The sequence below is a fragment of the Phyllostomus hastatus genome, unplaced genomic scaffold (assembly GCF_019186645.2).
Source record: "Phyllostomus hastatus isolate PE091 unplaced genomic scaffold, TTU_PhHast_1.1 phas_scaffold_78, whole genome shotgun sequence".
NCBI classification, from domain to species: domain Eukaryota; kingdom Metazoa; phylum Chordata; class Mammalia; order Chiroptera; family Phyllostomidae; genus Phyllostomus; species Phyllostomus hastatus.
The window spans coordinates 115,401,771-115,414,528 of NW_025334041.1; the positions used below are offsets into that span (position 1 = coordinate 115,401,771).

Here is a 12,758-nt window from a genome sequence, read left to right on the forward strand (position 1 = left end):
GTGGGAAGACAATCCGTGGTGAGCTCCTGGGCCCTGCCAAACTTCAAAATCATGAGTAAGTAAATGATAGTTTGTTTTACGCCATTAAACGTTGTGGCAATTCATTCACAGGAATAGAGAGCTCAGTCTTCCCGGAGAAGGGTCACCGTACCTCATTCCCGGACTTCTGCTAATTCTACCATGCTATATTACCCTGCCTGAGCACTTCAGAATGTGCTTGGATGACCAAGCCTCCAAAATAAATAGTAGCACAGATGTGATTAATGACCTCATACATAAATCCTACAAGGCAGGGAGAAGACCCACCACAGGCCCCCATATCTGTGCATTTTCAAGCACTGAATATGACCAAAGGCAAGGCTGGCTTTCTCGTGATTTCCTGGCCAAGCTACCGAGTTCAGGAAAATACTCATTTTTGATCATACTACCCACAAGTGAATACTATTTTTCAAGTGTTATGTTATACACTGAATTGTATACTTCATATGGGTGAATTATATGGTATATGAATTATATCTCAATAAATCTTTTTAAAACAAAATCACTCTGCCCGTGTAAGGCAATTCCATCAGACAGCTTATCATAAAGTTGAAGAAAACCCATGACAACAGATACAAGTGGCCCCGTTGTGGCCAAAGCCGAGGTCACAAGTGCTCAGAATAAGCAGGACCGCATCCAAGGCTTAAAACTCCTCACAATCTCTCTGCCTAAGTCAGGCACCTCCAGTAAAGATCTCCACTCACAAACAGCCCGGGTCATCTCTGCACAGCTCTATCTTAAAAGGACTTTTCCTTATTTTGAGTGAAAAAGTCTATTTTAGCTTCCACTCATTGACTCCCCTTTGCACAGTATTTCAAGAAAATTCTACTATCCTGTCTGTGCCTTCTTTTCTCCTGATTCAATACACCCATTCCCGGAGCTACTCCCAGTATGGAGGCTGTTTCAAGTTCCCCCACTCCCTGCTTGCCCAGCTCTGAGTGTGCTGCAGTACATCCCAGTGTGAGCTTTGGGGGAGGAATCCCTACGGTTAAACCTGCATCCCATCGCTGACGAGCTGCATGAACTGTGGCTAGTTATTTAGCCCTTTTACGCTTCAGTTGCAACACCTGGACAATGGGCATGGTGGAAAGTCATCGAGTATTTTGGGGAGGGAGGGAATTAAGTTAGTATCTAAGATTGAAGTCACCTATAGTCAAAATTACTCTTAAAAATCCATTGGGTTGGCCAACGAGTTCATCTAGTGTTTTCCATATGCGGGCTCTAGTAGTGCTTACTTATCTTTAATTTTATTTGAAACAATTTTGTTAGATTGTGTCATGACAGCTGTCCTATCAGTGTACATTTTAGTGACCAGAAGGGAGAGGGGAGGGAATTTCAGAGGAATTTCAGGGGAGAATAGGAAGGGTTTACAGGAACAAATATAAAGGACACATGGACAAAAACTAGGGGGGTGGAAATGGGAGGGATGTGGGAAGGGATGGGAGGGTGGGCTGGGATGGGAGTAAAGGACAGAAAACTGTACTTGAGCAATGATTAAAATAAAATTTTAAAAAATTTATCAAAACTAGTGAATTTTTGTGTAGCCACTTTAATGTTGAAGATGGAAGAAAAAAGCAGTATTCTCAGCATATTGTGCTTTGTTATTTCAAAAAAGGTAAAAACACAACTGAAACAGACACACAAAAGACTTGTGTAGCATATGCAGAAGGTACTGAGACTGATCAAATGTGTCAACAGTTCGCGAAGTTCCTTGGTACCACTGACACTCTGGCCAAATAATTCTTTGCCGTGGGGCTGTCTTACGCATTGGAAGATGTTTAGCAGCACCCCTGGCCTCTACCCACTAGAAGCCAATAGTGGGAGACAGCCGACAGACTCAAAATGCCCAAATCAAAAAAGTCATTGGTGAAAATGAAAAATGTGCCTTTTATTTTATGGAAAAAACTAAAGGGACTTTTTGGCCATCCCAGTATTTAGAAGGGCCAACATACTGTCTCTCAAAATGTCTTTCTGTATTTGAACAGGCCACCACTCCTTTCTTTAAACACAGTCTCGCTCCCTCTGCCAAGCACTTGTGGCCTGTCAAGTTCATTAAGGGTCTGAATGACGTAACTTCACTATAAGTCAGCCCAATATTAAGCAACTAGCACAGGGTTTGGAACACAGAAAACCCTCCCAAATTAGTTGTTTTTATTATTCTTCCTATTGTGAATCTAGGAGGGAAGGACAAAATCCAATCTAATGATTCAAAAGTGTCAGCCTAGCCCTGGCCAGCGTAGTTCAGTTGGTTGGAGCATCATTCCGTATACCTGACCAGGTTTGATTCCCAGTCAGGGCACATATGTAGGCTGTGGGATTGATCCCCAGTCAGGGCATATGCTGAAGGCAATCAATCAGTGTTTCTCTCTCACATCAATTGTTCTTCTTTCCCTTCCTCTCTCTTTAAATTCTTTTTTTTTAGAAGTGTGAGCCCAGTGTGGAATAGGACAGACCTCCAAATGGGACAGTGCTAAGGATGTTTTTTTTTTTAATGTCATGCCCTGAGCCTCTTTTAATGTTTTTGATTCTCTTCTATTTCCTTCAGCAGGCAGGATAATCACCCGCAAGAGCGCCGTGGCGCAGAGACGCTGGTCCTACCCCTCTCCCGGGCACTCCCAACACCGCCTGCTAGCCACCAGGTTCAGCTCACCTGGAAATACTCATCCTCACTCTCCAGACCCATCCACCCTCTCCAGCAGGAAAGGGGCACGTGGCTTAGCCTGACCCCACCTCACTGAACGTGAAACATACCCATTTTCTTTTCACCAGCCCACAGACACAGGCCCACCACCTGCACAATGTAATTACCTTATTAACTAAACCTCTGCCTTTGTTCAAGAGCAGTTAGTGGTGTCACGCAGGTGTACTGCTGAAAACTGAAATTGCATCTATTCCACAGCAGAGCTGAGCCACTACAGAAGCAGCTCAAGGGCTACTTTTTCTAACACAACAACAATTACAGTCATTGGCCCGGCCCAACCACTCAGCCACTGACAGGGATTTTCCACCAGTGACTGGCGATAACCCCCGACCCAGACAGCGGGGCCAGGAGCCTGTCTGCGTCTGCCTGGCCACTGGGAGGACACCTCTCAGGGCCAGGTCTGTGCAAGGGTGTGGAGCTCTAAGGAGGGGAGTCCTTCAAAAGATGATTCAAAACAGGACACATGTTCTTCTACTTGTTTCAGGGAAGAGAAAATATTTATCTGTCTGATAACCAAGGCTCAGCAATGGTTTGTCATGCTCTGGCATGACCAAGCTCTGGGCAACGAGAAGCTATTGCCTGGTCCTTTTCACAGCCACAACCCTTTTTGGCAGGGTCTGTATGACAAGTAGCAAGGGGATACCCCTCAATGCACTTTCCTGCAAACACCAGGAAATTTGTAAATGGTTGTCAGCAGGGTGGGTGCGTTGAGCAAAACCTAGTGAGTAGTGCAAACGAGACTGAGCCACAGCCCTAATTTACACTGAGTTCTTCATGCCACTGACTGTTTACTCTTCAGGCAAGCCATTTCCTCTCATACACTTTTAACACCAAAGGAAAAGCCACCCAAGGAGAAAATTCTTCCAGCAGGAGAATTGGGCCCCAGGTGTATCCACACTATTCAGTCATCGGGCGGTCCCTGAGTTCACAGTGTGGTCCCTGGTTTACCAGTGGCTCCTGGGATCTCACTAGAAATGCCAGTTCTCGTGCCCCAGCTCCGACACGCAGAGCCCAGAAATCTGTGCTTTAACAAGCACTGAAAATTGTGAGGGCTGAGGTCATATTTTGGAGTCACTGGTAGTACAATCTCAAGGTACTGTGATCTATGCCAAGGGCATTTCTGGGGGGACCAGCTTTGCATTAGCTGCAGAGTAGTTGGGTACTTGGGGCAAAAGGCAGAGTCGGGCAACCCCATGATATAAGTGAGGTCCGGGTCACTCAGGGTGGTAAGCATCACAGGCCAGGTGCAGGGCAGCCCAGGGATCAAAGGTCAAAGGGCCGGGAAGAGTAGGTGGTCACTAGACAAAGAAGCTGTCCTGAACTGGGAGAACGCTGCCAGCCTCAAAGAGGTCCTGCAGTAATGGGTGGCCGTGACTCCCTTGCAAACTCTTACAAATAGCTAAATCCTTTCTTCAGATGCCATTTTATGATGAAGCATAATATACGAAACAGATAAAGCAGAGTGAGTGTTTGAGCCCCACCCACCCACTCCACACGCCTTGCTTTTCTCTTAACTCTCTCCCTTGAAGGGCCCTGATACACTTCCACGGAATCCTGAGGGTTTGTTTCTGAGAGCACAGTCTGAAAGGCAAGGGCTGCTTGTTAAACGAGCTGACTCCAGGGCCCCACGAGCCCTACTGACTCAGAAGAGCTGGGGATGGGGCCTGGGGCCTGGATTTTCCAGTTTCTCCACCTAATCCTGATGATCAGCCACGTGGGAGCCTCTGCACAGGGCCCCTGGCTTTCACACCGGAGTCATTTAGGGGAGATGTTAACCACGTGCATTCCTGGGCCCTGCCCCAGCCCTGCTGACCCTGGACCTCTGTGCAGAGCCCAGGAATCTGCATTGTGCAGGTGGTTCTGTGGCCTGAGGCCAGGTAACAGACTCCACCCCTCTAATTCACATACCCCCCACCAACCTCTGCTGTCGGTGCATCTCCTGCCACCCCCCCACCTCAAGCTCTCACTCTCTTGTCTGAAAATTTTATACAGTATTTATCTTTCCTGATTCCTTCAGGCACGGAGTCCTCTCGGCTGGTCCCCGAGCCCTCCGCCCTGGAGCCTGGGTCCCCAGTCACAGTCTGGGATGCAGGAGAAGCAGGAAGGAGGCACAACATGGGCCTTGGCTCCTCTTCACAGTCTTATCCCCCATGGGTGTGAGACCAGGCTGCTGACAGCCCGGCAACACCTAGACCAGTGGGTCCCAGCAAGGTTTGCACCACTTGAGTCTCATGATGAACTTTAAAAATGAGATGTCGAGGCCCTGCCGGACCCCACATATTCTGTCTTAACTGCCTCAGGTAGGGATAGGGCATTGATATATTTTTAAAGGCCTCTCAGATTATAATGCACAACCAGGGCCGGGGGTAGGGGGAAGGGCCAGGGGGGTGGCGGGACCACTGCGTGGGGAAGGTCTTCTCCAACATTAGGGTGCACAGCACTCTGATCCAGTTAAAGTGAAGATTCCGATTCAGTAGGTCGAGGTCGGGCCCTAGGCCCTGCGTTTCCACGAAGCTCCCAGACGAGGCTGAAGTGCTCGTCCATGTTCACACTTTGAGTAGCAAAGATCTCGTGGTTCTCCAAGTTCAGAATCAACTCACAGATTACTGGGACCACCCCTACACTTTCTAATTCAGTATGTCTGGGGTGGGGCCCCCAAATTTGCATTTCTAACCAGTATCCAGGGGATGCTCAGGCTGATGGCCCATGGTTTTTCAATCTTGACGTGCATCAGAACAGTGGCAGAGCTTTCAGACACGGGCCTCCAGGCCTCAGCCGTGGATTCCTCGGCCTCGGAGGAGCCCAAGCATTATGGCTGCGCAAGCCTCTGCAGGGACTAGTGCAGTGCCCCAGCCAGGGAGCACACTCGGGTCCAGAATCTGCGTCCGGCAGCTGCAGCGAGCATTTCTGGTACTGACAGCCAACTTCCCAGGGAATAGAATCTGAACCTCCCAAACGCACTTCATAGAGTGCCACCACGGCACACCTGACACCTCTCTCACAAACCACCCCCAGGCCAACGCTAGGAAGAGAGAAGGCCACCGGGGGCCAGGACGGTTGCTGGGCTTCCTGGCGGCCTTTTCTCGAGGGTCCCACACCTGACCCACCGGTCAGAAAAGAAAGATGCGGAAGACTCCAGTTCGGGTTCTGGCAAAACTTCAGAAGGCCTCCATGCCTTCATCTCTGAAATGGGGACATGATATCTCCTCTGGAGGTTGTCAAGAGCGCAGGGGATAATGCCCTCAGCAAACAGCTGACTCAGTAAGATCATAAATACATGACAGTTCTGACTGTACAACCGTAAAATCTCGGCATCAGCAGGGGCCTTGATGATTAGCTTTCAGCCAAAAAAGGACACACAAAGACCCAGGAGCACAGCAGCGCAGGCTCCTGTAAGAAATGCAGATTTCCGGGCCCACCCCAGACCTTCTCCTGGAGCAGAATCTGCAATCTAACGTGGCCCCCAGGAGTCTGAGAAGCACTGCCCTCCAAGCGCTCCACCAGCCGTGGTGGACTTCAGTGGTTCCCGACCTTGTAGAGTTGGAATTATTTGAGGGGTTCTTTTAAAAATACGCCTGCAACGTCCTACCCCTGGGGAGTCTGATTCAATTGGCTTGGGAGGTAGCCTAAGAACTGGAATATTTAAAAATCTTCCCAGGAGATTGCAATGGACAGCAAAGGTTGAGAACCACTAGCACCAGAAGAAGCGTGCAGGCTGTGGGGTCGAAAGATAGGTATGATCCTGTCCCCGCCGCTCCCTGGCCATGTCACCTCGGGCGGGTTCTTCATCTCTCTGGCGCCTCAGTCTGCTTACCTGTGAATTCAGTGTAACAATCATGCCCGTCTCACAAAGACACTAGGAGGATAAAACGAGACGTAATCCCTGGAACACACGCAGAGCTGTGCCAGGCAGATGGTTGGCTCTCGGCGAATGTTCACTCCCGTTACCTTGAGCAAGTGGATATTCAGTGTCTACTTAAATAGACCTCCAGGGACAAGGAGTTCATGCCTCGTGTTTTAGCGCTTTCCTCCGTGGGACACAGGTTAGAAAGTTCTAACAATTTCGGGGCATTGCAATCATCCCTCGGGTCCTTCACTGCTCTCTCCCACAATCCAGCTCTCAAACGCTACAGTGGATGGGCCCTGAACAACTGCGCACACACACGCACACACTCCTAGCTGAAGACCCCTTTTGTCTAGGCTGACCCCTGGGGCATGGAGCCCCAAGGTCCTGGCCTGGCAGGACCGGCTGGCTTCCGGCAGAGATATCTGACGTCATGCTGACGGGCTCTGCCTCCAATGAGCTGTGCGACCCTGGACCAGTCACAGTGCTCAGCCTCCACTTCCTCTCCTTTGCACAGGGAGGCGGGCCCCGGTGGTCCCCTCCAGCTCCGCCTTTCTTGGGTCCTCCAGGGTCACAAAGGGCCGAGTCGTGTTTACACCTCATGGTCTTCAATAGAACAAAACAGGCAACATTCTTCCGACCGCCCACTTCTTACAGGGATGTGTGATTTACATTTGTATGGTCTCTCAGTGATTGGCCGGTCAAGGGAGATTTAACAATGGGCTTTCCCTAAAAGTCTTCTAAATATAGACATGTTCTCTGGGAGAGCAGAGGATTTCCTGAAGGGTTTTCTCAGGAAAGGAGCAGGCCTAAACAATAGATGAACTTGTATACATGAATGCGATTGTGTGTGTGTGTGTGTGTGTGATGGTTGTACTGTTTTTTTCCTCCGAAGAATGCTGAGACACTGGGAATCATTTGTCAGGCTGTCCCCTGCCAACTTTCCTTTCACTGTCTCTTGAATTCATTCCTTTCTTTACTCTTAAATGAGCTGCCTTTCGGCTCTGGCTCCTCTTGCCCACGTGCAAGGCTGGACTGCAGGCTCCGAGACGCCTGCTCCCACCAGCATCCCCGGCTCACTCCTGGCAGCGGGAGAGCTCCCCTCATGGCAGAGTTCCCCACCTGCATGGCCAGTCCCAGGCCCGGTCTCCCTCTGCCTGGAGGACCTCCGCCTCAACATATCCAACACGGAGTCACCCTTCTTACCTACCTACTACCTCCCTTCCTTCCTTCCCTCCTCCACTAAAGCCTGAGGTGAGGTCTCTCTTCCTCCTCCTGCCCAAAATACTAAATCCAATTCTGCTTCCTCAATCAGCATCTCTGTCCCCAGTTTCCCATTGCCCCCTGCCACCCCTGTCGTTTCCCCTTCCTCTCTGACCTGAGCTGCAGAGTCTTCCTCTGCAGACTGCCTGGCACCCCACTGCAGGATCAGCTCACCTGGCTCCCACCTTCCCCCGAAATCCTGACAGCTGTCGCTAACCAAGCCTCTACCGGCTTCCTCACTGCCAGGCCCTGCAGCCTTACAGTAAGCACAGGTCATTTTCACATTGGGACGCAGAGGCCCCATGACAGTGTCTGCATTCAAGCCCAGGTCCAAGCTCCTGCAGAGGCATCGTGGTGATGTCGGACAGACGACCAAGGCAGGGGACTAAGCCCCTCCCGGCTCATGGCTCGGCCTGCCGCTTGACCCTCACCACCAGCAGTCCCTTCCTCTATGAGCATCCCGTGGGCTGAACAAATCAGACCCCCGCCTTGTTGACACAAGTCCTGTGTGCCACCCCGGGGCCCTGTTCACACTGGTCTGTCTGCCCAGAACGCCCTTCTCCCAGGCTCTCCTGCAGAAACAGCCCACCCACCTCAGCTCCCACAGGACCCTGCTCTGCAGCTCGCCCAAGGCAGCTGTGCTGGGTGGGTATCACTCTCCCCCCCCCCGGAACCCCGGCGGCACTTCGTTCCCCCCTTGTGTCCATCTGCGTGCTTTCCCGACCCATTTCACAGGGCAGCGTACTCGTGGGTGGCAGGGACCACAGATCTCTGTGTCCCGTGCCTTCCACCCTAGCTCTGAGAGAGTGCCTGGCATAGGACTGAGACTCGGCAAATACTTGCCGGATTGGGCAGATGCTGTGAGATGCTATGAAGGAGAAGCTTGCCGAGAAAACGCAGAAGTCAGGAATGACATACGATTCTCCCACCTCGACCACTGTTGTAAGGGCTCTTCTTGTCATCTCAAGTGGAAACTAACAACGCTAGCAAGCTGATGGAAATCAGAAGGAAGCACACTGCCGCTCAACATCGATTTTATTTTTCACAATCGACTGTCTATGAAACAAAAGGGATGGTCATGAAGGAGTGAGCTTCTCGTCTCTATAAGGATTCAAGTACAGTCTAAGCGGCTCGTGGCAGAGATGCCTGGAAGATTCCTGGGCTGGGATGAGGATGGGATGGGTGGCTGGACCAGGTGACTGACTTCCTAGATCATTTCTAAACAGGATTCCCAGCCACCAGCCCCCCACAGTCAGGACGCCCACTGCAGATGGACGGCAGGCGTGTTCTGTCACGTTACAACAACTGGTATCGGTTCCCTGAAGCCTCACCCCAGGTCACGCAGTCGAGTGCCAGCGTGTCACAGAACCTTGCAATCGTACAACAATAAAAAGTCACAGAAGCCAGTGAGTGCAACCTCTGGTCCCAAACCCTTGTTGTTGCCACGAAAGTCTCTGTGTGATCTTAAAATTTGTTCCAGAGCAAAAGCCAGTTAAATGTCCCAGCAATTTAGGTGGTGATTCATTTGCAAGCTTTACTGAAAAGATAAATGACACCACTATAAGTCAAGAAAAAATATCCAGCTCCTTAGAATCATAAATGTTTGTGAGTAATAACGATGGTGTGTAATGAACTAAAAAGTATGATTTAATGTTATTCCAGACACCTGAGGACCATTAAAAAGTGTGTTGGCTTAACTCTTCTGTAGTTGCAGGTATCTGTGTGGGCAAATACCAAAAAGGAAAGATAAGCTAAGCTGAGATCATATTTTGTTCTGTAACTTTTAGCAAGTGATACGAGATTTAAAAAAAAGCAAAACTCGTAGCATTCAAATAAAAGAAAAATAAGCGCTGTCTTCTTTTTAAGTCACGATTTTGTCACCACGCTTTCAAAAATCTGCTACAGCTAGCTGGGCTAACCCTGCGATTCTCCTTTGTGCTGGGGGTAGCAGCTATTGCAGCCTTAGAAAGTGAAGTAAGCTGATCTGTCTGTGAGAGATGAGCCGACGCCCCTGCTCCCGGGGAGAAAGGTCTTCACCCCACAGCCTTGGAACAGCTCAAGGCGTGACTCATTTCTCCCGGGAAAACTCTTACGTTCACTTTTTTTATGTGTCACCCAAAAAGCTTAGTCAACGCGTCTCCCACCCAGATGAAAATGCTGCACAGACAGGTAGAATCGCAATACCGCAATCCTAATCCTGAGTCATAAAACTGACTAATGAAACACAGACACTTTCTCTGCACAGCAGCTTTGCCGTGCTGGGCTGTGAACCAGTCGAGGTAGTCTGAGGATCGCTCCCCTGCACAAATCTGTGTAACGGTTTGTAAAACACCCATCAGAAAGGGTGGCTCAGCTGGTCGGAGCATCATCCCACACATCAAATGGGTGTGGGTTCAATCTTCCATCAGGCCACACACTGAGGCTGTGGGTTCAATCCCCAGTCGGGGAGGCTGGGGGGAGGCAATGGATTGATGTCTCATCTCTCTCTCTCTCTCTCTCTCTCTCTCTCTCTCTCTCTCTCTCTCTCCCCCCTCCCTCCCTCCTTTCCTCTTTCTCGAAAATCAATAAACATATCCTCAAGTAAGGATTAAAACATATTTTAAGAAACCTATATGAAAAGCATCCAAATGCATGGAAATGTGGTTGAAGACCCAGATGCCAGTCTTTGTGTAAACAATGTAAGCAAACAGTGAAGAAGAATGTGGCTCCAACCCAACAGCGTTAAGCCTGGGGAAACTCACTCCATGTGTTTCTACGTGAAATTTTCAAAATAGAAATCCATTAGAACTTGAGAGAAAGGTTTCTGAAACTGAAATCACACTAAAATAGATATATATATACACATATATACATACATACACACACACATCTATATATTACATACCCTTCACCTTGTCTCCATATACTTGGTCATCACGGCGTTGAAACCTGAACATTAAGTGTGTGCTCTAGCAGTACGGCAGCCCAGTGCTGCGGAATGCCTGGAGACCGTGAAAGCACGGTAGATGGGACAGTCTGGGAGCTAACTGGCCAGAGTGGTTTGTCATCTGCACCCGGGGGAAGCGGGTGCAAACACCATAAGCTTTGGATCAACAAGGCAGCTCCCAGATGGTCAGATGCAGGACTTACACTTGGTTGTTATCATTCATCCTTGAAAATCCACAGTAGCTAACACTTAACCTACTGCTAGATTAATGTATGTTTTTTGTTGTTTTTTTTTAAACAAGGGTTCCCACCTTTTCATTTCACACTGAGACTTGCAAATTATGTAACCAATTTGGTCCTGATATGACCATTCAAATGCCTAGATCCAACAAAGCCTGAAGCCAGCATAAACCTCAGGCCTCCCAGCTACCTGGCAATAAGCAGCCTCTTTTTCTTTAGCCAGTCTTTGTACTTCCACTCACAACAGAAGGATCCTGCCTAACACAGCCTCAGGGTCCACCCGCTGTGCCCCCACACCTTACAGACTCTGCTCCACTAGGCCCCAGCTCCCTCCCAATCACCCTCCAGCCAATCCATCTCCTCATCCTAAAACCCCTGGCTGATCCTCTGCCAGCGGCTGAGTCTGAATTTCTCTCATATACATAGACAATTCGAACTCAATCTTCTGGGTTTCCAAGACTCAACTAATTGATCTAACCTAACAAGATGAGAAAGACATGAAAGATTCCTTCATTCATTCATTTAAAAAATTCTTATGGAGTACATACAATGTACTAGGCATAGGAGGAATCGAAGGAACCTTTTCTCGCCTACCGCTGATCATAGAAACCACCCTTAGAAACCCTCGAATTAGCTGCATCCTTCCTTCAGAAACAGGCACATTGTCAGCTCCACAGAGCAAGGTCTTACGCGTCTTCCTGGGCCCCAGGACAATGCCTTCTCTATAGCAGGCACTTCATGAAAAGTTAGTGACTTGAAGCCTTGGCTGGCATAGCTCGGTAGATTGAGCATAGGCTGTGAACCAAAGCATCTCAGGTTCAATTCCCAGTCAGGACACATGCCTGGGTTGCAGGCCACGGCCCCCAGCAACCGCACATTTGATGTTTCTCTCTCTCTCTATTTCTCCCTCCCTTCCCTCTCTAAAAATAAATAAATAAAATCTTTTTAAAAAGTCCATTTAAAAAAAACTTTTAAAAATTTTTTTAAAAGTTAGTGACTTGAAATGATATATACACAGAGATAACTCAGCTATAAAAATGGTAGCGATTGTTTTAAGTGTTTGCCCACACAGATTGAAGGAGAACTGAAGTTTTTTTAAAGCAATTCCTCAAATGTAGTCTCTACAAAAGTTGAGCACCAATGCTCAAATTTGGGCACTTCATCAAAAACAACATTTTGGAAATCGCTACATACTTACATTGGGAAGAAAGGATACAATATTTACTTTTAACAGGGTAATAAATAGTAACAATAACTGATGACTTAAAAATCTTTCTGCTTGGAGAGGAACAGGAATTACTAAAAGACCTAATATTTCTTCAATACTCAGGTAAAGTTTCTTTGTATTAATTTATTTTGCAGAAAGAGAAAAAGATACATACTGGGGAAAACAGTCTATTTCACAGGATAAGCAAACCAACTCCTTCTTCAGCTCCCTCTACCAAGGCTCCTAGTCTCAGAACAAGCCATTCTTCTCCTAAATAATCAGTGTGTCATTGCTGAAATTCTTGGCTGGGCTGTTTCCAAACATCGGATGCATTCCTCCAGTGACTTCCAGGATGGCGTCAGCAGGACCTCAAAGAACGGCTGGGCAGCGCTGTGCCGTCCCTCTGTCTGAACTTCCTCATCGTCACATGAGAAAGCGTTGCTGCTGCCAACAGTGAGGCCGTGCCCTGGACAAGAACTTGCTCTTCATTTCACTTTTAAACTAGTTTGCAAACGAGCAACGGAACCGGCCTCTACAGC

The 12,758-nt window shown here is 48.6% G+C and overlaps 1 protein-coding gene across 5 annotated transcripts in view; it reads right to left on the reverse strand.

Annotated features, from left to right (window-relative positions):
* Positions 1 to 12,758, reverse strand: part of LTBP1 (latent transforming growth factor beta binding protein 1) — a 362,585-nt gene that overhangs the window by 336,050 nt on the left and 13,777 nt on the right. The window lies entirely within an intron of this gene.